This window comes from Chaetodon trifascialis, chromosome 3 (assembly GCF_039877785.1).
Source record: "Chaetodon trifascialis isolate fChaTrf1 chromosome 3, fChaTrf1.hap1, whole genome shotgun sequence".
Taxonomy (NCBI): domain Eukaryota; kingdom Metazoa; phylum Chordata; class Actinopteri; order Chaetodontiformes; family Chaetodontidae; genus Chaetodon; species Chaetodon trifascialis.
The window spans coordinates 22,139,947-22,165,177 of NC_092058.1; the positions used below are offsets into that span (position 1 = coordinate 22,139,947).

At 41.9% G+C, this 25,231-nt stretch overlaps 1 protein-coding gene across 6 annotated transcripts in view; it reads left to right on the forward strand.

Annotated features, from left to right (window-relative positions):
- The first annotated feature begins 642 nt into the window (after window positions 1-642).
- Window positions 643-25,231, forward strand: part of LOC139328643 (band 4.1-like protein 1) — a 79,748-nt gene continuing 55,159 nt past the window's right edge. For 2 of the 6 annotated variants that reach the window (XM_070958522.1, XM_070958525.1), the window contains exon 1: window positions 643-789. The gene's annotated coding sequence lies outside the window, so the exon portion shown is untranslated. The remainder of the gene's footprint in view (window positions 790-25,231) is intronic. The other 4 variants (XM_070958523.1, XM_070958527.1, XM_070958524.1 and 1 more) reach the window with 3 other exon arrangements.

Below are 25,231 nucleotides of genomic sequence, written 5' to 3' on the forward strand. Positions count from 1 at the left end.
CAGTTAGCCTCAAAATAAGATGTTGCTCATTAACCAGGCACAATGGGGAACTGATACATGCGCATTTCCCATTCTTTGTGTTTAAGCAGCGGGAGAGTCAGGGCGCGCTGCCCTTTGTGCTCATAAATTCCATCATCTCTGTATGCAAAGGTGAGGGAGTCACTGCTGCGTGTTGCCAGCAGTGGACGAAGTGATGAAATCAAAGGGATTGTGTGCCACCCTGACGACACTGCAAGAAATGTTAGCAACCCCTCTGATGTGGCGCTGGGACTTTAAATATTTCAGTAAAAGCCTGAAAATGAAACCTCTTCACTCGCCAACACAGTCCAGAAATACATCTCTCATATTGCTGCCTTTTCATAACAAATCACTGACAGGTCCCTGGAAGCAGCTGCTGCAGAAACAATATGAGCTTATGTCACCTTGCTGGCATGTTTCCGCGTGTTTATTGAGGTTTGACTACTTGTTGACAGAAAGGACCATTTTCGCTCGAACGACACAAGCGTTGTTTGGCTTTACGCATTCCGCCTGCACACAGCCTGACTGTATACGTGCGTGTGTGTGTCTTCCTCCCTCCTGCCTCTCCGCATCTGACAGTGTCCCTCCCTCTTTCTCTCTCCTCCTCCTCCTCCTCCTCCTTCTGTCATTAGGCTTTGCACCGGCAAAACACCGACACACTCCCTTTCCCTGAAACCGGGGAATAAACGCGGAGCGGCGGCAGGAGCAGGATTGACCTCCCCCGGTGCGCACCGTTCATGGTCCTCCCCTGGATCTCTGTCTGACAGGAGGGTAGGTTGAAATATTGCTATTTTCCTCCTGCCAGTTTGCTCATGTCGTTGGAAGCCCGGGCTTGGTTGTGTTAAACGATTTGTTGAATGTCGGGCTTTAAGGCTTGCGAGATATTTCCCGTGTATTTGTGCGTTTTACGCGTAATTCGTCATTGATTGCGATGCTTTGTTTTATTCGCTTTGTGCTTTTGGCTGCTGCATTGTAAATGTCTTTTTTTTAAAGCTGCAGCTGTTAAAAAAAACCATCATTTCATAACGCGCATGGACTTTGCCCGCTTGCTTGCTGTCCTCCACCGGGGGGGTGAATGTTACAGTGGGAATGAAGCAGGAGCAAGTTGTAACGTCGTTTTGTGCCCACTGGTCCAGTCACTGTTGACATCCAACCTGAAACCTGCGGCCCGGCAGTGAGACCCCTCTAGTGTCTCCTCCTCTGCTGCCTGGACAGCCTCTTCACCGGCTGTTCTCACCTGCAGCACGGCCTTCACTCTTATTTAGGATTTTTCATGTCCTTCAAAGTTGCGCTGGCCTTCAGAGATCAGCTGTCTTCGGCTCCTCTCAGTTTGTGTCTCAGCCTGTCAGAAGAAACTGGATCTGCATTTGGCTTAGTCAGTGTATGCTCCAACACACCCAGCACTAATTATGCAACAGCCACATTGACAGCTGCACATACAGGCTTGGGACTTGCACAGTGTTGCCTTTGTCACACTCTCTCATCAACACCTCTGCTTTGCCCCGACGAAGTGGTTGAGTTTGCTTTCAAAACACTTAAATCAATTTGTTAATTGATTTTGGCCCCTTTTGTTACTCACAGTGTAACAGTATGTTCGTGATGTGTGAATGGTTTCAAATGCAGGCTTCAGCTGAGTGCTGTGGAGACATTTGGCAGAGGCGAAGCAGCACTCTGCCTGCATGCTCAGGCAGGTCCATGTATGGAAATGAGCCCACCTTTGCCCCCTCTGGCTTTCACCGGTTTTGTGGAATTATATACAGTACTGAAAAAGAATGTTTCAGCTCTGCACAGGTTGGCTTCACCTTCCTGATGCTTAGCTTGAACTTTTATATTTCTACCTTAATGTCTGGCAAGTTAGATAATCTCTAAGGCTGCTGTGCAAATGACATTTCCAGGAAGTTCTACATTAAGACTACTTATTATATCATATTTCTTATTATGTTTGCTTGTCATGTCCCAGTGTTTGTGCAAGTCAGACCAAGTGTAGCACGGTTCCTCCGCAGTGTTGAGGCCTGCTCCCTGTCGCCGTACAGGTGGGCTTATGATACTTCGTCACACTCTTCCTCCAGGCCGCACACACTGTCAGCCTCTTCTAGCAGACCTGCTGTCACACAGCATCCGTGTCGTTAACATCGGCCACACTCCTGCGCCTGCTGTGTCAGCCTGCCAGCCAGCCTTCCTCTGAGTATCACCTGATGCCTTTTCACCCCCCCCCCCCCCCCCAATTGCCAGGGAGCCATTACCTCATCTCAGCACCAGCACCAGTTTCTCCCCTCTTTGCTCATCAGTACCCCAACATGAATTTGTGGTCGTACAGAGTTGAGACACATCAAAGTGAGTCAAACTCAAAGATTCCCTGTATGGCTTCTTCTCTTTAAAGTGGTGTGTATGTGCGCAAAGTCTCGCTGCTATTGTAGTGTGTGCATGTCAGTGTTTGTGCGTGAGTTCAGATGCCCGAGGGTGCTGCTGGGATTTCACAGCCCAGCATGCTGCCATTCACCATTTGCAATTCAAATGAGCATGTATGAGGCATCCAGTGAGACTCCTCTGTGTCTCATTGGAGACAATCATTCCTTGCTCTTGCAAGTTAACTCAACCATTTCTTATTGACTTCTCCTTTGGAAAAAACGAGCAGTTAGTGGCTCCTGTGTATGAAACACAGGCAGAATATTTTCAGGTGGCCACTGAGTCATAGTTTATTTTGTATATACTGTAGCTCTTGGCACAGGCTCGGAATGCTGTATGATTGTGTGGGGTCACCTTGATGTTACCAGTGATGATGCCAAGGCATGCAACAGGTTGTATGTGCATGCTTGTCTGTGTGTGTGTGTGATTGTCATTGCTGTTGGTCCCGCTGAATGTTCTTCGACCCACTGTTCAGCTGGGCCAGCAGTTTGGTGTGGTCACGTCTCTTCCTGCCTGCTGAACACCAGTCACTAATCACACGTGCACACACAGAGAAACACAAACATACTTTCGACTTCTATGCTCGTGAGACCCCTTATTGACATCATTCTAGTTCTTAACAATAACTGTATCCATTAAAGCTACATATCTCATCTAACCCTTACCCCATTTTGATACTATTTCTGTTTATGGAAATAACCTTTCATTGTGTTCGCGTTGTGTTGTCGCCTCTTTCTACGCTTGTTTTCACTGATAATGACAGAGTCTTCTTTTCCTGCACAACATTCAAATTGCGTACCCAGACACACGGGGATTCACAGGAAACAATGCTTGCATGTAGCAGATGTGAAGCAGAAGACCAAAGCTGCTGTGTGCATCTAGTTTGGAACATTTGACATACATATTTATATATACATAATGGAAGACATGAATGTCTTCTTCTGCCATACAATAAACCCTCTCAGCCCTTGTTTTTCCCTGGGGGTACATACATGTGTCATTTTTGGAAGGAACCTGTTATATTAAGACACTTAAGGGGCAATGTGACCATAATCTTCCATCATGGTATATATCATTTTATACCACAGTAAAGGCATATATCATGGTACATTATAGTATAGTAAATTCAACGAAATAACCATACTGTACCATACTTCATCACATTTGATTATTTTTTTATTTTATTTGGAACAAAAATAAAACAAAAAACAGCTGCCTCACATGAGACAACACTTTAAACAGTAAAACAAATTTTCTCTCATTATCACCACAAACTGTTGCTCTCAGGTCACATGACAACATGGTAAGCAGTCCTGTTGCCCAAATCATGTGACCTTGCGAGGCACCTGGATGGCTACATACCTCAATATATAGCAGAGACACTAAAGCTGTTTTCTCATAAACTCCAGACAATGTCCACAGAATCCAAGAGTCTAATAGCATGCAGGAGGAGGAGGACTCATCCATAACCGTGACTGTTTTTGTATTGATATCAATACTACATATATTTGGACATATCTGCAACATCAACCAAAAAGTGGAAAACAACATACAGACAAGCAGAAAAGAGCACAAAGCAGCTACACTGTGCAACATCATCAATACACCCACTGGTTCGCTGTGCAGCAGTGCATACTCTGTGAATGACAGTGTGTAAATATGGCTTAAGGGTTAGCTCATCAAGTGGAAACGGTGCAGCCAAATCTCTACCAGTGGTCACATTTTTATTGTCGCACGGTGTTTGAACCGTCATATCGCCCAACCCTACATCAGACTTCTCCAGAGCCACAGAAAACAGTTTACAGCTGCTATCATGGCTGAATACTGCTCTCCATTACAAGCAAGCTGACCTGCATGTTCAAAATCAGTGGAGTGCTCCTTAAAGATTGATAACTTTAACCCTAAAGCTGTCCTTGGTTCTCTATACAGGAGCACATTCAGAGGTCAGTGACCAGAAAAACTGTACACTTTAAATTCTGTGTTAACATGACTACTTCTATATGCAAATCAAGCATTGTTTACACACCATGCAAATAATACTTGATACCTGATAACTGGGTTATTGATTGTTGGCAGATATTGCAGTACTACAGTAGTACAGTGCACAGCAGCTTTGTGTTTGTTTACCCGATATGCACAGACCTAATCTTAGACGTAAATCACTGTTTTACATGCTCTTTTATCACCTTTGTTTGGAATAACCAAAAGAGGATAACAACATTACCGCAGCTGAATCCAGTAATGACAGTAGCTGCACGCTTTTGTTTTATGGGAATTGAATTAAGCTTCATCTGGATGCTGCTTCCACTGCAGTCCGGTCTAAATCTTGTTAGGGTGCAGACTTGAACATCATACTGTTTCACGGCCTCATCTTTAATAGTGTGTCCGGGGGTTTTGAGCTACACTGTCTGCAGTTATTTGCAGTGGTCAAATCCCTTCTTCATCCTTCTGTTGAGGGTCTCTCCCCGAAACCAGTTGCAATCCTGTTGCTGTCTGTCTGATCAGGGCTTTATTTTTAGCTGTTTTTACTCACATCTGCATCATTCTGTCTGCACTCGGATGTGAGAGCAGAGAAACAGAAGCTACTTCATGCAGTAAGACAGCTTTATTTCACCATTCTATTTCCCACCTTCAGTCATGTCGCTCTTCACAGTTGATGAGAAGCATCACATTGTCCTTCTGAAGGGGAGGCAGCGAGCTTTACCCTGAGCAGCAGCAGCTCAGCTTGCCTCAGCCTGATGATTACAGTGAGTCAGCAGGTTCTCCATTTTTTCCCCTTTTTTCCCCTTCCTTTGCATACCTACACTTGTCTCCCTCGCTCCCTCTCCACTGCTGCCTTCTTTGAACAAATCCCTTGCCTCTCAAGGATGAGACTCATCATGTTGTTGTCTGGCTTTGATCTGGTGCAACGATACCCATAATGCTGCTCATTTTTGTCTCCCCACAGCAAAGCAGAATTCATATTTCAGGCAGAGTTGGTTCATGTGGGGAAAGGGAACAGTTGCCACCTCTTTTAGGACTGTTTATTCTGCCCTCATTGTGGTCTGCAGCAGAAACACTTTTCTCCAGCTATTTTGGCCTCTTCCAACAAAACCAAGCCAGCAGCCATTGTTATCTTTTGGCCACTTCACACTTGGCATTTATTAATTAGAGCTTTTGCATTCAACAGTTGTGGAGGAAGGCTAATTCCATTGTTGATCTGTGTTCATTTCCCTGATGATTAGAGTCTGTGATTGCCAGGGTCTCGCACACTGTGGAATGCTGGTGAATCGAGGAAAATAGCGCTAAGGTCGATCTTGGTGCAAACTATTTATAGATACATAAAACAAGGCCTAAAAAGAGGACTAGGAAAAAATTGGAGTTTCAGAAAAGAGGTTAACATTCACAACAGTAACCAGCTTGTTACTGAGGAAGAGTGGATTTGTGCACATTTATTTTTACACCATGATTAAGTTGCATGCTGCAGGTATAGTTAAGTGAACTTTCTCAGGCTGAATTTGATTTCTGAGGACGGTGGTCCCATGGTAACTGTACTTTGATTAAAAAAGGTTGCTGCTGCTGTGTGTTCAACGAGATATGCAGCTCCACTGAGGCAGGTGGATACACTCTGACCTCTGCATTATATTTCACTGGTAATTAGACTCAAATATGATTACGCACAAATACCCAGTGAAGCAGGTGGGTGTAGTCTGCATCCAGACTGTGGCTGGCTGCCCGCTTGTTGGATAGCACCCACCACTCAGTGATGAGAAATGTGTTTGTCGAGGGTCGTGCTGGCTTTGTTTGTTGCAGTGGTCTGCGCAGGAGTACTTACACAGACTACTCCCAGTCCCTCTGGGCCTGTCGTGTGTCTTCTAAACTGGTCAGACAGGTCGGAAGGCAGATCCAGACACAGCCTCAGTCATTACTCCACTCTTTGTACACTCACACTTGCTCTGTGTTTACTGTTCTCAGTGACACACGTGACACATGCCTTGTGTGTTGTCTGTGTGGTTCATGTATTTTGGTTTGTTGACTTGATTGTTGCTGTGTTTGCGGGCTAGTGAAGAATCAAGTGTACACACACACACACACACACACACATACACACACACACACATACACACACACACACACACACACACACGCACACACACACACACACACACACACACACACACACACACACACACACACACACGTTGTGTACACTCCCTACCATTTCCCAGCAACATGTCATATTAACAGAGCGTCTGTGAAACATATCTGAACATGGTGTCTTTTGTCAGAGGTCAGACTGTTGTCATCCATGCTGACCATTTCATACTGGGCTGTGCCAACAGAGTTTAAAGGATCATACTGTATTTTCAACATAAGACAGCAGTGTACCCGTGAATGTACAGACCACTGTTACTGTGATACTGTGGAAAGCAGAAAAATGTGAGGGGGGTTGTAGCCAGTACATTATCAAAGCCCACCATGTTATTGGACATGTCCTACTGTCCTGGACATGTGTTCCTTACAGGAAGTCCCAGGCTACCATTCATTTAATACAGTTAAATATAATCAGCTTGTCTTCACTTTAAACCCATAACAGGGCTGCAACTGATGATCATTATCATTATCAACTGATTTTCTTATTGTTATTTTTCGATCAGTTAAACAACCTTTTTAGTGTATTAAACAGAAACTGGCAAAATGCCTATCACGAGATCCCAGCGTGTGACCAGAAATGGTCAGAGGCTTATTTTGTTTGACCCACAGTCCAAAACTCATAAAAAGAGAAAAGTAGTTTTTCCAAACAAATGAAAAGCTGAACACAGCAAATATTTGCTATTTTTGCCTGATGGACCGATCTGAACCGTAAGTCAATTATCAGCATAGTTGGCAATTAAATGTTTAATAATTGGCTAATCAGTTAATTGTCTAATCATTTGAGCGCTGGTTAGATATCATTTGGTTACATGATGAATGATTGGCTGATTAGAAAAATCTTTTGAAAATTCTATGGTGGGTGAAGTGCAGTCGGGAAGATCTGACATGACAGAGTTAACTGACACACAGAACTCCCTTTTTTAACTCAATGTTATTTATTGTGTTTTATTATCTGACGACATTGCTTGATAGTTAAATTGTAGTTCAGTTTCTTTAGGATTTGTCTCTCCGTCCAGATATTATGGCTCACCACCATGAATACACACTTTAAACTGGATTGTCATGCAACCGTAACAGAACAGAAATATACATTTTCATGGTGATGGATTGCCTTTCTCGAGCAACTTTCAAAGAAAGCAAGTCTCCACACCACTATGCTGACAAATTGCATCCAAATTCAAATGTAACACCAACAATCGAGTTGAAAGCACCATAAGGAATATAAACTACATGTTTTGTTGTAAATGGTCGAAACATTGCACAAGCTTTGGTACGATCCCTTTACTTGTAAGAATGAGTTCCTCCTCATTTTGCTCTTACAGTGTATCCATCATAGCTGAATCAGCTGCATGCTCTGTTGTTCCTCTTCACTGCCTTGCTCCTCAGTGTACCAATAAACGTCCTCTCACCTCATTAATAAGGTTGTTGATTTATAATCAGTGCAGGTGCCTTCATCTGCAGTGAGCTTCTCTGTGAAATCACACGCTGATTTTGCTGCAGCAGCAGCAGCATTAGGTGGTCTTGTTGGGAGTGTGTCAATACTAAGCCCAGAGTAAAGTTACAACAAATCCTAAAATCAGCAGTGGTTGATTCAGCAGAGGAAATGTAATGTTTTGGGGTGGTCCAAGCCTGCCTGAAACTGCTGCTCACCGGTTGTTTGATCACTCATGTGATTGTGTTGTTATCGCACCCTGCACAACGCTCTCACTTCCCCTCCCCACCTGCACTCATGAGTTGTAAGACCACTCCTCACCGACAGAAGCCACTCATTGTTTTGTCATCAGCAGCTCCCTCTGCAGCTCCGCAGGCTTTTTTTCTAGTTGTTCCACGGTTTTTAGAGCTTTTTTAGCTGGCCGGCACAAACTGTTTGCCTCTGCACATACTGTTCATTCATGGATTCTCTGTCATGCATTGATTTTATTTTTTTTTTTTTGCTTTTGTTTTTATGTTGGCAGCGATAATGAGAGGCTCCTTTATAATTCATGTCATGATTGATGTCCCTCTGGTAGCAGTTTTCATGCTGCAGTCTCACCAGGCACTTTTACGCCAACAGCATACAGCACTGCCAAACACTCCAGTCCACAGATTAAGATGCTTGGTGTTGGCTTTCAGCTGCCATTTAGCAAACCACTCTTTGTTGTCCACATACTCGTAATTCTTAGCCAGTGACTGTGTACAGAAAAGTTTACAAGACAACTCTAAAATGTTCTCGAGCGGTTTTGAAATGCTTTTCAGCCTCAGTCTCTCTGTGCCTGTCCCTGTCTATACTTAAACAAATAGCATTGAGCTCCTTGTTCAGCATCTTTTCAAATCCTCTGACACTGACACCAATAACACAGAGAGCTCCTGTAGCTTCCTTTCAGACCCAGCACTGATCCTAATAAGGAGATGAATGGCTCTATACAAACAGTAGAGTGAAGCTGGGGATTGGATGTATGCCCACTGCCTCTCTCTTTGTGTGTGCTGAGGGTGAAATGCCTGTTTCAGTCCACTCTGATCTGCTTCTGTTCCTCTGTTGACCTGGTGAGTGGTCGGTTCAGGTGTGGACAGAGGGGACAACTCCCACAGCTCCTGGATCAGGCAAAGCTAATAGTTTGCTTTAAGTGAAAATCAAAAGACACACAAGCATGCACACACGCACACACACACTCACTTCCTAGTTCAGAAAGCACAACATGCAGATTTTCACTTTGTAACTGAAGCTCTTTTACAGTATATGAGACAGTACTTAAAGTCACAGAAAAGAGCCTCTTAAAACAAAAGAACAGCTAACTACATTTGCTAGCTTGCTTGCTACAGGCTTCGTTTCTGGTCTCACATCCACCCATAGCAACCTTTTGACATCACAGAAAATAAAAATCGATTACATAGTTGATAGTTTGACAGAAATTAATAATTAATGAATAATAATAGTTACTTTCACAGTAGGAAAATTCATAAATACTCATGATTTATCTATTTTCTACTTGAAGATGCCAATTAACACCATCTAGCTCACTCAAAACCACACACAGCATTGTGGGAATACTTGCATGGAAGTCATGCTTCCTGGGATTACAGATTGGATATTTAAAGTCCCAGTGAAATGGCAGTCTTTTGCTTCCGTAATGTGACTTAATGCCATGTGAAATAGAACATGCAGCAGAGAGCAATTTCAAGAGGGATTCATAGATTTAATTTCATTACTTAAAAGTCAGCGTAAGTCAGTGACGAATGAGAGTGAAATGAATAAATTCAACAATAACCACGTGCTCTGGGAAATGTAGCTGACACAAAGTTTTTGCCAACTGATACAGACACAACAGAGCCATGATAAATCTAGGCCTGCACAATGGATAAGTCTGCTTTGATACAATGGGTGGGGTTAGCTGGGTGCGCCAAATCCTGTTTAATTGGATAAATTTGTCGGTACGTCGCTTAGTGTAGGATGAGTCATCAAAACTCTTTTAATATTGGACAAAAACAGAAAAGAGAGGTCTTGATACTTCACTGTGTCTTTAAAACTCAAAATGGTGTACTCTGTGCCAACCGCTGGTCCACATGGTCACAAAGAGAATATAGAGTTTATATTAAATGTGAAAAATTTATTGGATAGGGATACTCTACTATGTGTGGACATGGTGTGTGGGGCCCTGCTACAGTAGTGGATTGGAGCTTTAAAAATGCTATTAGGGGACTGTCACACATGGAGGAAGGCAAGACTGTAAAAAAGGAGTTTTTTTTCTCCCCTTAACTCTCCTTTAACACTTGGAAATGATCAGCAGAGGACTTTCACACCCAGTGTCAGTTTGATGTTAAGTGTTGCTGCTGTCTTCATGTACATTACAGGGCTATGTTAAGAACCACTATTATGAAAGAAATGGAGGAAAGCTCCTAAAAGCATTTATGTAATTCAGTCATGATACAGATTTGTCAATTTTATGCAAATGAAATCACAGAACTGGATGATATTAATTCATTTTAGTTCATACTTTAAGTGCCTTCCTAATATTTTGCACAATGTGGAGTCAGGATGAACAGTGCAAGAAAAGAGCATCAACCCTTATTCTAGTATTTTGTACAAGTTAGCGGGCGTTTCACTGTAACCTTGTACTTGCTTGGCAATATACAACGAGATGACAACAGACCATTGTTGGAAATAATTTTTGTGGAGGAATATGAAATCCATGACCAGTAAAAGACTGAATTCTTCACGTTATTGTCTTCGCTCTTATTTATTTCCCTGCACAGAGAGTGGGATGCTCTCAACATAAAGTGGTTTGCATTTGCACATGTTGTGTAACAGAGAGAAAAAACAAAAAAATGTGGGAGTGAAGTGGTGCACTGTCACAACATCGCTAGGATTATATATTTTTCTGTTGGTTCTTCGTTGCAAGCTGAAGTTGTTTTTCCAGCATATCTGCACACTTGGTGCTTTAATTGTACATAAAGAGAATAAACCGTGTGAGTTTTACCCCCCAAAATAGAATAACTCTCTCCCACAGGCCAGGTTGAAACAGAATGAAACTCCTTGCAGCTGACTGTGATTCAACAGTGACAAACCTAAATCAAGTGTTTCATTTAATATGACACCTTCATATTAACAGCATCTTTCACACTTAACGAAAGCCGTCCAGACTGATGTTGATAGACTTTTCTGGTCACATACTGTTTGGCCTCGGAGCAAGCCTGATTCTGTCTCTACACCTGAGTCATCGCTGCTCGCATTCAAGAATTTTATTTTGCTTAGAAACAGTGTTTTTGACAGCACCCTTATTGCTGCTGCTGGCAGTCTATGAGCTTTCCTGATTATTTTCACGGCCTGTCTGACCTGCAACCACACTGTCTTCTCATAGGCAGGCAGGCAGGCATAGCTTAGGCAGAGACATCTTAGTCACCCCAAACTCTGGATTGCGACCCTAAGCTGAAGGGCAGCCTAGGAGATTCACTCCAACACTGGAGGTTAAAGAAATAGTTTGACACTTTGTGAAATACATTTGCTTTCTGTCAGACAATATTTGTGTTTCCACCTACCTGTTTGTAATGTCTGAACAATTAGCTGGAGAACAGTAGTGGGTGGAAACACTACTAATTTGAATTTAATTCTGCCTGTTTTCCGTGAATTAGTTTAAAATTTGCACAACATTACAAGAAACCTGAAAAGTTGATGAGATCAACACCACTGTCATTATTGTAGGATAATTATGAAACTACTGCTGGGAGCCAGTTAGCATAAAGCCTGGAAATAGAGGGAATAGCTAGCCTGGCTGATTTTTACCTTTTGCTTTTTGAGCAGATTAAAGAAACAATATATGTAATTAGTGTGTTTAATTAGTGTGAGTGTCCAAAGTGCAGGTATGTAGATTGTGCTACCTGTTTCCTCGTTTCCAGTCTTTGTGCTACGCCAAGCTAACCGGCTGCTAGCTGGAGCCTTATATTTACTCCACAGCCATGATTTTTTGTTTTTTACAGCCACTTCTCTGTTTTCATTCTCTAAAGCTTTTCAGAATACCCGATGAAAGTGACAGATGTGTTTATTTAATGTTTTTTGAAGCTGTAAATGGGTAAATGTTTATTCTTGCAAATTGAGGATCTAGTCAGTAATCTGCAGACTTTGTGCAGTTGCTCTTCCATCCACCTCCACATCGTCTCTGCCAAGATGGGCTGCAGGCTGCCATTAGAATTTCCAAATAGACAAACAAACAAAGCTAATTAGATAACTCAAACAATGTCTCGATGACACATCTGACATTTCTCTGGGATCGATATACCCTTACCACAACAACAGCACTTACAACAAAAACAAATGTACATAGAGACGGGTGAAGCAGGGCAACACCATCATCATTCACTTCTCTGTGTTGCTTTGTGTTATCACTTAATCCTGCAACAATCTGCCTGAAAACCACATTCATAATTCAGGTGTATTACATTAATGTTTTAATATTTTATGTTTGGGGTACCATTTATCTCTTATTGAAGAAATCCTTCTGTGTTCAGATTTAGCCCCTTCCTCAAGAAAGAGCGTACCATAAGGACGCTGGGTAACACACAGAGATGGGTTTCATCAGGAAGGCCCACTTTTGAAGGACCAATTTTTATGCAACCCTAATTCATATTCACATCATCAAACTGGACAGTAGACTGGAAATCGACACACTACTCCAGAGGATGAGCAGCAAGCAGACTACCACTAGACCATTCAGTCCAACCACTATTATCTCGTATTGTGTGCTTGTCTTCACCCCCCCCCCCCCTTTTTTTTTTTTCTGGTGCTGCTAGTTGCATGTCAGATTTTTCTTACTGGGTTGGATAGTTGGATTTTTTTGTGTACCTTATGAAACTTAATGTCCTCAGAGAGGCAATTTGTGTTCCAGGTACACATAGTACCCCCAACCAAGCTGAAAATGTTAATAAATGAGTATCTAAATTGCAACCCACCCAAATGCTAAAATCATCAATACGTACACATATTTGGGCTACCACATCTCATTTGTGTAAATAAATGTATGTTTTACATGGTTGGTTTTTAATTTGGGGCACCTGCTGCCAGAAGGAAGCTGAAACACTGCGGCTAACTTGTCACCTTCATTCTCAGGCTGGTCAGGTACAGGTGGTACAACTCTGCTGCAATCCCATGATTTGATTTTTCCACAGGTCTTGACAGTATTCCCTTATAGGGGGGCACCAGCGGAGCAACTGTAGCATATCATTGGTGGCCTCCCACTGTTCTAATTCTCTTAATTCTTGCCCCCACTTTCTGATTTTCATCAGTTTGTAGCTCGTCTGGAGGAAGTTGTGTGATGATGAAACATTTCTTTTTTTTTTATCACTCTGCTAGCATACCGAGGCAAACTGAAAAATGATGAGTAAATGATAAAGTTGCTATGGCGAACATGTTAGTAAACAGTTGCTTTTTTTTACACATTCAAGCATATTCGGAGTAACATTAGCCTCATATTTGTTTCCACCTGACGCCCAATTTTCCCTCTCTGTTAGCCCTGCTTTGGTCTCTACCATCTCCTGAGGGAAATATCTGGCTTTTTAGCAGATAAGTGCTCAACTCTGTTCAAACAGCAGCTAGTACTGACTGTGTCTGTCTGCTGTTTGGTGCTGGGCATGTAGGTCAGGATGGGTTTATCAGAGCTTTTTTGCTGAAACAGCTGCCTGCTGTACATGATGCTGATGAGAGCAGTGAGACCAATTCACAACTTAAGTTTTGGGCCGCACAAACCAAACCATGAGTGAAAAGAAGCTGAACATCTGCAGAGTCCATTGAACATTTTCTGTGGGTTTGTCACTTTGAGCAACCCCTTTAACATTACACATCATTCGATCCATTGCTGATATTAAAATCTAGGCTATTCTAGTGCATAGAAGGTTTCTATGGCAAGTGGCGGTGCTATTGGACTGACGCCTTTCTGTAGCCTTTGGCTGCCAGTTATAACTGCCACATAGTCTTGGCCTGAGCCAAGATGGCAACAAACTGTCATTTGGATTTTGCTGTTGTTGAACAAACAAACAGCAAATTAAATGGCCGTAGTTCGATCTGGATGGGCTACGTGACATTTCACTTGCATCAGTGCAGCCTCACTGTGGCCACAGGACCTTTGGAACATGGAAAATGAATCAGCTCAGCAGGGCATCCACCTGTCTGTGTTTGCTGGTGTACATCATTCATTTCTTTATCAATGCTCGTCATGGCCACATTTAGAATTCATGCCCATTATACTTTCAGATTTTTCATATTTCACGCTTTTCTGGTGATTATCCATTTTTCAACAACTCCTGCCCAGTGTGGTTTTGTTGTGTTTGTATGAATATTTAATAACTGGAGATGGAAAATGCATGGCTTCAGCGCATTAAATGTTGTCATTCATATGATTAGTGAATGAGGGAAACAGCAGGACTCTATTAGTGCTGATTTCTTCTGTTTTTGCCTTTGAGCGTTGTTCAGTGCAGAACTAAGGACGAGCCATTCGTCTAATTCATATAATTATATCGGGGAATTTCTTGCTTCAGAAGTTTTGCAGAAAGTCGCTGCACGTGTGTGTGTGTGTGCACGCGGGTGCACGCATGTGTGTGTGGCTGCAAGTGTGTGCTGTCAAAGATATTGTTCCCCAAAAGTGTTTTTCTTTTAATTTTTGAAGAAGTAAAGCAGCCTCGCTTTCAGTTTGATAAGAATGCAAATGAAGGAATATATTTTGATTTTGAATTAATTTCCTGAAACCTAAGTGCAAGTAATGGACCGTGTAAGCTTTGCAAATCTGTAAATAATTCAAGTGTAAAACAGAAAATGTTTGAGTTGGAGTGACAAGGTTTTCACTTGGCAGCAGTACTACAGGGCCACAATGACCTAAAATCCCTATAATTCATGTATGCCATCACTTCAGCACCTTCTGTCTATAATTCTATCTGACAACTTTTCAAGAAGAAGTAAAATTGAAAGACTAAAGCTGTGCCTGACAGACCCTGACAGACTGAGAGTCTCTCCGACACGGTGTGCAATATGTACATTGTTTTGCCACACTCACTTTAAGCATTAGCTCCATTAGAGTGTAAAGCACAAGGGGAGACTGACAGTGAGGCAACGGTGACTCAACATAGAAAAGTTTTGTTATCCATAGATGCCATCATAGGGCTGGGTAAGAAATACAATTTTCCAATCACTGATGGAAGCTAGATTCTTAAAATCCTGAGGCTGATCCTCTTTCTCAGGGAGTGTGTGTGTATGTTTGTGCTAAATGTTATGTGTGGCTGTGGTTAAATGAGCTGCACAATGTGTCAAACATCCAATGTTACATTGTGGAACTCAAAGTATTACAACATATTATTTTTACTCAGAAAGTTAGCTGGCTAAATTAGCTGTTTTGAGTGAAAAGTTCTCCAAATATAATGACAAAATATGTTGTTTGTAGCTGCCCTCAGAGTAACTCAGTGTTCTGATTTGATGCCCTTATTGGCAGGACAACTTAATTGGTCTGTTCCTGCTGGAGCCCTCATGAATCTCTGTAGAAAAAGGAATTTCTTTTACAATGCTAGGTTTTGGTTAAGGTTTGGCTAGGTTCAGTCACCAAAACAACTTGGTGACTACTTTGTTAAGGTCAGAGGACCTTCTTTGTTTGTCATTGTTACATTAATACAGAAGTTAAAGTAGCAGTAGTAGTAATGTCACCTGACTTGTGACCATGGTATAAGTGGAATATTATTTGCCACACTCCCTGTAGACCTCCCCGTTGTCCATTAATTTCTGATAATGGACACCTCATCGGACATAATTCCATACTTTTTTGCATGATTAAATAATCAATTGAATTAGTCACTTAGTCTCAATATCCAGGTCTGATTGACTGATTGAATATTAAAGTATTAAAAGCTGTTATTTTAGGGCTGGAGATTTGGCTCTAAAATAACAGCTGCTGCCTGAAATAACAACTGCCACCCAAAGGACACTTACTCTGTTTGAAGGAGACCAGGCAAGTTGCACTTCATTTGTCTGGAGAATAGTTAATCTAGCCACTTTTTGTTTCTCCTGTCTCTCAGTATGTGTCCCTCCCTCCCGTCTTTCCGCTTCACGCCCTCAGCATTGCACTTCAGTCACCCTTCCAACCTTCCATGATTCTCGTATTGATGTGATGTGGGTATCTTGGCCAGACTTGGAGGGAACATTGATTAAACTGGGCGACAGGTTATTAGCCATCTCTTTTGTTTACCCAGCTGAACAGGCTTCAGCAGAAGTCGAGAGCAGGAAGCAGAGTGAAGATCAATGTCAGATTCAGAGCAAGGCTTTTTATCACGGCACATCAATCAGAAGTGTCTGCCAGTGAGTCATCCTTCATACTTCTTTGATAGAATCTCAATTTAACCATCTCCTCAAGGTTATTACAATACCTCTTCAAAAGCCAAGGGTGTGCGAGCTTCTAGTCCAAATCTAAAACTGCATCAAATAGTCATTGGTGGCATCTTTTATGTCAGAGCTGTTTATTAAGGTCAGATTGAGCTCAAGGCTGATGGCTGATGTTATGCCAGTTGGAAAAAGTTAACTTTTACTATTTTGACCCCTGTGGGTGAATTTGTCCTCTGCATTTGACCCTCCCTAACTTATTAGTAGCAGAGATCAGCTCTCCAGTGCCAGGGGATGAAGTCTAATTCAATGCCTAAGCCAATAGCAATGTCAGGAGTATATTTGATTGTGGGAGGAAACCAGGGCAGCCAGAGGAAACCCACACAGACTCAGCAAAATCATGCCAACTCCAGACAGGAAGGGGGCTGAGATGTTAACCCAGGGCCTTTTAACAGCTAACTACTATGGGAACATGGTCGCTAAGCTAGTTATTCTCAATGTCTCTACGTCTGACAATTTCCACACCATGAAGATATCAAGAATGATGCAAGGAGATGCAATACCAACACTAATAACAGTAGAAACTGTTTCCCTATGGTAACACAAAATAACAAGGACTTACTGCATCATAGATCTGGTGTTGCTGTATGCATCACCGTGATTCATAAGATTACAGAAAGGCTCACATGGACACTCAAGAAACACTTGGAAATAGTCTATGTAATGTCTCCCATTGAGGTTTCTGATGGAAAATACAATGTGATACATCTGATGGAAAATTGGAGAGTGAGGGCAATGAGGCTTTGTGCAGTGGGAGTAGGTCTAGAGTGAGCAAGCAGCAAATACCATACACTGCTTGAAAGCAATAGACAGACTCAACAATTAAATTAAAGCTTCACCAATCAATATTTCAGCAAGCCATCAGCAATGGCTCAGAGGACTATGCGTAATGCAAAAGCACTTACTTGAGGAGAGAAATGCTCAAAATTTGTTACTGAATGCGGAGTTCCAGTCAGCTCTTTGGTGTTTTAGCATTTTTTAGCTCACTGTTTTGGTTTTAAAAGTTGCACATTTACTGTTTTGGTTCAGTGTCAGTGCTCATCAACTTCTTAGCAGTTGGCAGACCAAAAAAGAACTGAAGGAGTGAGTATTGAACATTTTTCAGGTGGCCAGAAAGACAACTCCAAATGAATGCTAATGCCGCTCAGTGTCTGTTGGATGTGTAAATAAAAGGGTAAAAAGGGCAAGGGGTGCACTGCTGTACTACTAGACTACATACTTTGATACATTAGCAACTATAATTAGCATTATCAACTTGATAAGGCCATGATCTGTTAAACCAGGGATGGGTAACCTTTTTCCTATCAAGGGCCATTTCAGTTTTTATAACATCCGTTGAAGGCCTTACTAAATTATTAAACACACGAACCTCTGAGATGGCTGGAACTGCTCTTCTTTGAGGGGTCTGATGTCAGATGTAAGAGATGATGATGATGCTACTTGCTGCTGGTTTCCCAGGTTTGGGCCAGTCAGTCTTGAGTGGAACTGAGTCTGTGCATGAGTCAAAAGGAACATCAGCTGGCTCCACATTAGACAGGGTAGCAAATATGCTCAATACCTTTTGTTTACTTTGCATGTCCTGAAACCTCTCACCAAATGCCTGAAGGAGTTTTTACTCTCAGCAGCATATTCAGATGTCATAGCAGCTTTTGTTCTTGCAGAGCAGGAAAATGCACAGTGTTTCCTCAGATGATTTCACATTTGAAAGCAGAGAGCTGAGAAACTGGCTGGAGCTTGAGGTTCAGCTCTCACTGTGAGTTCTTGGTAATGCCCACCATGAAGGCCAAATCATACAGACACTTGCTATCACTGAGTTTCCACGTCAGGTTTTCCTTCATCTCTGTGAATTAGACAAACTTTTTTTTGTGTGTGTTTCTGAATTGCCTCGCGGGCTGGGGGAAATGGTCTTGTGGGCCTTATATGGCCAGAGGTTCCACACACCTGTGTTCAACACACACATTTTGCCCCAAATTTTGGCCCCCAAGTGGCAAAAGAAAACCAAAATCATTACTGCTTTACTTTACTGTTAAGCTTTAATGTCTTCTTAATGGAAAAAGTATTGACAACACATGCACTGGATGTTGTAAAACTATCTACTGGGGACTGGAATTCTCTTGGAACCAGTGTTGACAGTATTTCTAGATAGGAGTAGAGGATTTTTCAGTTGATTCCAGTGCAGTCAAGAGCTTTCTGTAGCTACCATTGTCTGTGTCATGATTATTAGAGGAACAGTATCATAACCACCTCCGCATTGCCTTAACATTCAGTCATGGTTGTTGACATTTGTGCTAAGTGTGCGAGCGAATAAATGAATATATGAATAGGTGACGTCCATGGGACTGCAGCTTCAACTAACCTTTCCTTTGATATTTCGGTTGATTGTTCATCTTTGTTGTCACTGTAGGTGTAATTCTTCTATTCCATGCTTCATACATCAGTTTGTCAACCAGTTTTGAGCTAGAATTTAGTTCAAGATGTGCTGGACAGTTATTGATTTCATGTTTTCTGCTCCTCGCCTCTTGCCTGTTGCATTTTTGCCCTCAGTATTGCAGTGCTCTGTCCAGAGCCTGACTGACATCTTCTTTAGCTGTTCCGGTCTGCACATATTCACCTTGAGGCCTTGGGACGTGACTTTGAAAGGAAATTTAAGATTGCAGGCCACTATTTGTTCACAGATTAAACTTTAAAGTCAACATTGAATTGAGTTTTTCCCTCTGTTATCCAAGTGGTATTGAAATTCTGGTTATTGTCTAACAAGGATTGTGTGTTTACTGCAGACTCTTATTCTTGTCTTGCTGGAAAATCTCCTGAAACAGAATTAGAGCTGTCATGTGACTTCTAAGCTAATAAAATGGAAATGATGGGTTGGCTGGCCTTTCAGATGGATTGCATCTGGTTTCTTTGCATGTTTTACAGACTGCCAACCTTTCACTGGGTTTAAAATCCCTCCTCATCACATTATAATAATTACCTTGGTCAGCCATCTGTGGTACAAGCCATTGTAATAACAACATACTGTACATGGCTATATTTATGTGCTAGAATGATAAAGATTCACTACATTAGCTGATGAGGAAGAAACAGTTTTATTGCTGGTAGATTACATGACAAAGCGCTATCTAATTTTAAATGAATAGACCAGTCATATTGACACATGAGCTAACTCTAACTCTAATTTCTACACTGGTCATGCAGCTGAGACTGTTTTGCATCACAGTGGCAGACAGTGCCTGGAGAAAGGTCTGGCAAAAATGGTTTGGGGAAAAATGTCTAGTTCGGTTTTTATATTTGTATTTACATCAGCCAGTTTCAATACTGCAAATACTCAAGAACTCAGTATTGAGCATTGTTTTGTCTGCAAAAGAGTGTGTGTTTGTGTATAAGAGAGAGTGAGAGTGTCCACTAGCACTCAATCCCCTCACAGACAAGCCTGACAGGACAGATAGCCATTTACCTACAGAGTGCTGGGTCAGCACATTCAGCCTCTCTTATTTCAAGGCGGCAGGGTGCCAGTCATCCCATGAAAGGAAGAAGGAGAGAGTTGAAAGGTGCCTTTGTTTTGGTGTGACGCTGCCTCTTGTCGCTGTACGAGTACTAAAATGTTCAGCTGACTTACAGTCGGGTTCTGTTCGCTGGTGTCCAGCCTGCTGCTGCAGTTGTAAAGGGGCAGAAAGATATGGAGATGAATACAAGGTCATGGACTGAGCCAGCATGAAAGTGTGCTCCACCAGGTAGCACACTTTATCCTGTTTCTGCTTGTTGGACACATTTTCGTCTCGTCTTATAAATGTCTTAAATATTGTATGTGCAATCATGCAAACTTTAATACACCCCTTTGCACAAAGTAGTGCAATATTAAAGGAAATCTTCATGCCATCTCCAAATTAAAAAAGTTTCTCAGGTCAGTTTTCTGGAAAGCCATTTGAGGATGGGGCCTGGGGGCCAAAGCCTGTCTTTGCCACAAGCGACATGAAATTAATTCCCCTCATGCAACATAGGTCTGTTGTGTATCTTCTGTGTGAACCACGCATCTGCATTATATACCTATTTATATATTCATTCATTAATTCATTCATTCATATTCTTAGGCATGTAGAACATGTATCTCCTCTTGGATCTGAGCATACACAGGTGTCAGTTTTGGCACCCTTGGCAGTAAGCCTTCAGTTCCACAGCCATATGTCTCTCCTGAAAGACATGCCAACAAGTGCTAACGTTAAGAGGTCAAATAGTATTGCATAGTTGCATTGGTACAGTTGGTGCATGCAGTCATGTATCTGACATTAGTTGCTTACTACAATAGAAATAATCAGAACACACTATAATTTCAATATGGCTTTTTCTGAAGACAATCTCAGTTTTCATTAAAGCTGTGTAAAATGAGGGCAAATAGAGCCCCATCCTCTAACATTAATAACATTTTTTGCCTTCTAGCATTCTTTAGAAGTGTCACAGGGTGGCTGTTCATGTCTTAAGGAGGACACAGAAGTTGCCTTTAAGCAAAGGAATGCATTATTCAAGAGGGTGCACACGGGAATAAGGAGGGGGAATCATAACCAGCAAAGAAGCTGAATATCCTCTGATAACTCCTAATAAATAGAAGCAAACATCAGCATGAATGTAGAACATCACTGCATACATAAGGGACGTGAACATCGACAAGTTGCATCACATGATAAGTAGCTGCTTGTGCCGTGGAGTAATCTTGTAGATAATTTAGAGGGTTTGATGATCGAGAGGAATTATGAGTAGTGTGCTTGCCTCTCTCAGACCCCCCTCTCCTCCTCAATTATTCATCCACTCAGGTTCCAGGTCAACCTTGGTTTAGCACAGATTGATAGATTTTATAACTAGCAGGTTTTTACTAAGGGCCCTAATTATACCCCGGGCTAAGGACAAGCATATTAAACAGGAGCTTATGTATAATGCTTTCTGCAATCTCTCCGTAAGGGTCTTTGAGGTGACAAACAGTGCTCGAAGAACAGGGGGAGCCACACACTCATACACACACACACACACATGATTTGTGGTGAATTGGAGACCGACTGCCCACCTTCATGTCAGCTTAATTGGACAGTGTGATTTTAGGTTTCAGCAGACACCAGCCCAGATCTTGTGGGTGTTAGACTTTTTGTACGGAGCCGTGTGCGCGAGGAGTATCTCTGAGCTCTTTAATGTTATAAAAGAGCTGAGAATTCAGAAGTGATGTTTGTTTTACCTAAAACTCGAGCTGTGTGTGAGCTTGCTCAGACTGACTCAAGGATTGAGAATATTAGGTTTGACAGTTTTGTGCGCGATGTTGCTGATGTGGTCATGTTAAAGTGTCTCCTACCAGTGTAAGATCTTGAAGCAGTGCAAGGACTCACCAGGGCACAACCAGTTAGAATATTTGACCAATGATGACCTGCCTTTTACCCACTGGACCTGTTGGCTTTGCACTGCCTTGCTTGAGGACCTTAAACCTGCATTAATTGATTTTTTTGCCTGCTTGGGGGCAGTGGAAAGAAGTTGTGACTACAGCATTGACATATCATCACCGTCTAAGTTGCTATTTACACATCCAGCAGCTACAGCACAACCGCATCATTCATTTGGAGTTGTATTTCTGTGCCACCTGCGAATGTAAATCCAATATTCACTCACTTTTTAAGCTCTGTTTTTGGTCCCGGAGGGAAATATCTTTCATTGCATCTTAAGAGACAACTACACCAAAAGACTCCTCTTGATCTTTTTCATCTCCTATTTGATGTGATTCTCCAGGTTTAACTCCTTATGCCACCACTTCCTTTTCTTTTCAGTGTATCTTTCCTCCGTGGTCATCAGAGTTGTCATTTCCTCCAAATAGATTAAACGAAATGTTCCAAGACACTCATTGTAATTAAATGTTAGCTTGTTAACTTGTTGAAATAAATGGAGGCTTTGACTCCAACCCTGTTGCTATGGTGACTCATTTTCGATACAGGCTGTGCATTAATTTTATAATGTTAAACAGACATTTGAACTGGCACTGCTTCGTAGGTGTACATTATTAGGAGTTAAAGGAGACCCTTCGGTCAATAAGAAAAGAAGAAAAAATTAGCTCTGTGTGCAGATTCAGGAGATAATTCTGTGGAGGTTCAGCATTACGAGCAGCACTTCACCTCATCCTATTGTTTCCCCATCGTCATCTGATACATCGTTATGAAAATACCAATTACAGCCTCTCCAAGCTGTTGAACTGAAGTCTTATTGCAAGCTTGAACTTTTTCTTTTTTTATTCTAATTGCAATTTGAGCCTCAATTTTATGATTCCTTACATTATTAACAACGTCTTAACAAGCTGACAAAGTGGAATATTTATTTGGCCACCAACAATTTTGCAAGATAATGACAGCCATGACCAGAATATCTCATCGGCTGTCGGGAGTTAACATGATTTATGTGACTTAACTAAAGAACAAAATGAAAGTCTGGCTGCTGTCTGGTTAATATGCACTGTTGATGTTATAATTTTCAAGCTTGAAAAGATGGAGTGGAGTGTCTGCGCTGTTTTAAAAGCTCAACAGATGGACGCGTCTTTCTCTACATAAACAGCCTAGCTGTTAGAGTTAGCATCATATCATTTTCAGACAGTTAGCTAGTGTTAATGACCAACAGCTGGGAACAGCAGTTGTAATCTCCCAGTTCAGCTTTTGAGTACATCATATTGTAATTTAAAATTCTTCAGTTATTTGTTCTGAAGTATCTCCCTCAATGTGAGCTGCATTTGTCAATTTGTCTGTTGGAAACTAGCTAAGTTATTTAGTTTATTTGACTTTCACTTGCTCTCCACAACTTCTGTCTGATTCTTTTCATGCAGAAACAATACGTTTGTGATTTTAAATGATGAAAATAAGCCTGGAGTTTAATTAGTTTAATCTATTCTAGATCAATCAGCCCTACCTCATTGTATGCCGCAGTTTACGGCATTTGTGTAAAATATGTTTACGTACTTTCTCTTTCAGGTGTTATCCTGACACACACACACACACACACACACACACACACACACACACACACACACACACACACACACACGCGTACAACATTGCTTTGCTTGACCTACTAGCCTTACTTACCCTCACCTTAACCCAAGTCTACAACCTAAAATTTCAGATTTATGATGGGGACTTGTATTTTGTCCCCATCAGGAAGACAGGTCCCCACAATGTGACCATGTAAACAGATTTATGTCCCCACAACGTGGCTAACGTGCACACACACACACACACACACACACACACACACACACACACACACACACACACACACACACACACACAGACTCATGCAGAGTTTCCTGTGCCGCAGTGGCTCTTGGCGTGCCCTTCGTGGGAGGATAGCGGAGATTGGATGAGCATTCGTGCCTTCATATAAACACAATGCAGTAGCTGATGTGTGAGTGTGTGTCCGCCTGTGTGTGCAATCTGCAGCAACAAGATCATGTTAGTCCAAGTGTGTGGGCCCTCACTGATGTACGTGTGTGTGTGTGTGTGTGTGTACTTCAAAAACTCCTCTATAATTTCCCAGTAGGAATACATGTTCATGGAGGCAGGAGTCAGGAGAGTGCAAGGGGTCCCAGTGTGGACTCCAGTCAAATTCAGGAAGAACTTCACTTTCCATCAATGTGTCAGCCCATGGACTATTTCTCCCTCTGGATTTACACTTGGAATGGTGTTTCTCTCCTCCTGATAATGTACAGTATGACTCGATGGAACACTACTTTGTATAATGTATAAATAACACATGGCAGTGGCAGTGTGGAACATGGTCTGAGTGGGGCAGGATTATTTGGAAATGGCTATCTGGCACTTGGTCAGAAGTACGTGCTGTGCCTGTCTCAGTGGTGAATGCAGGAAAGAGTCTTAAGGAGGCCTGAATCCTTCATACATGGATTGAGATATGAGTTATTGATGAATTCACCCCGTTCTGTCTTAACTTGTCAAGCTGTTGCGTTCGCTGTGTGAAAGTCTAACACCGCAGATCATGAGAGTCAATAAAAGCAGAATCAGTTCTCTCAGTGAATGTCCCACAGCTCGCCCAAGGATGACTCTCTTCTTGGATTTGCTGCAGTAATGACAGTTTCTTCCTTTATTTGTGGAATCAAGGATGACTCAGACTTAAAGCAGAACAAAAGAAGATTCAAGTGCCAGCCAAAGTATTAAGTTTAATTGATTCTGCAGCTGAAATCACAGTAGTGTTGTGCTTCATTTGCAGGCATGCATGAGCCTTTTTTTTTTTTAAAGCACATTGTCCTCGGGAACAATATCAAATTAAGATGTCAAAATGTTGATGTTTGGTTAGGGTCAGAGTCTTAGCCCCCAAACACAAAGAAATACTTTGTTCTTTCACCACGATTGGCTCATGTTTTGTTTCCATCCAGCACATTTAAAGGGTTCCCTGGAGCGTTGTGTGTTTCTCACTTTGATTTTTTTTTTCTGCACTGAAAAGTCCAGCTCTTATGATTATTAGCTTTCATCATGATCAAAGTGACTGTGAGATACTGTGAGATTTTAATACTTTAACTGTTTTCACATCCCATAAATCAGATTGAAGTGAATAATTGGGCTTTCATGCCATCAAAAATCACCTTTCAGCAGCACGAAAGAACTTCTTTCAGGAGAGGAATCCTGCTCCTGCCGTGTGGCACATCGTTGCAGTGAGGCTGAACCTGCTCTCAGGTCAGCGTGGTTGTAAAATCTGATGCTGAGATGTGAAGATATTAAATGTGGAAACTGCAGGAGCTGGTGTTTAACATGAAGGAGTAAAAAC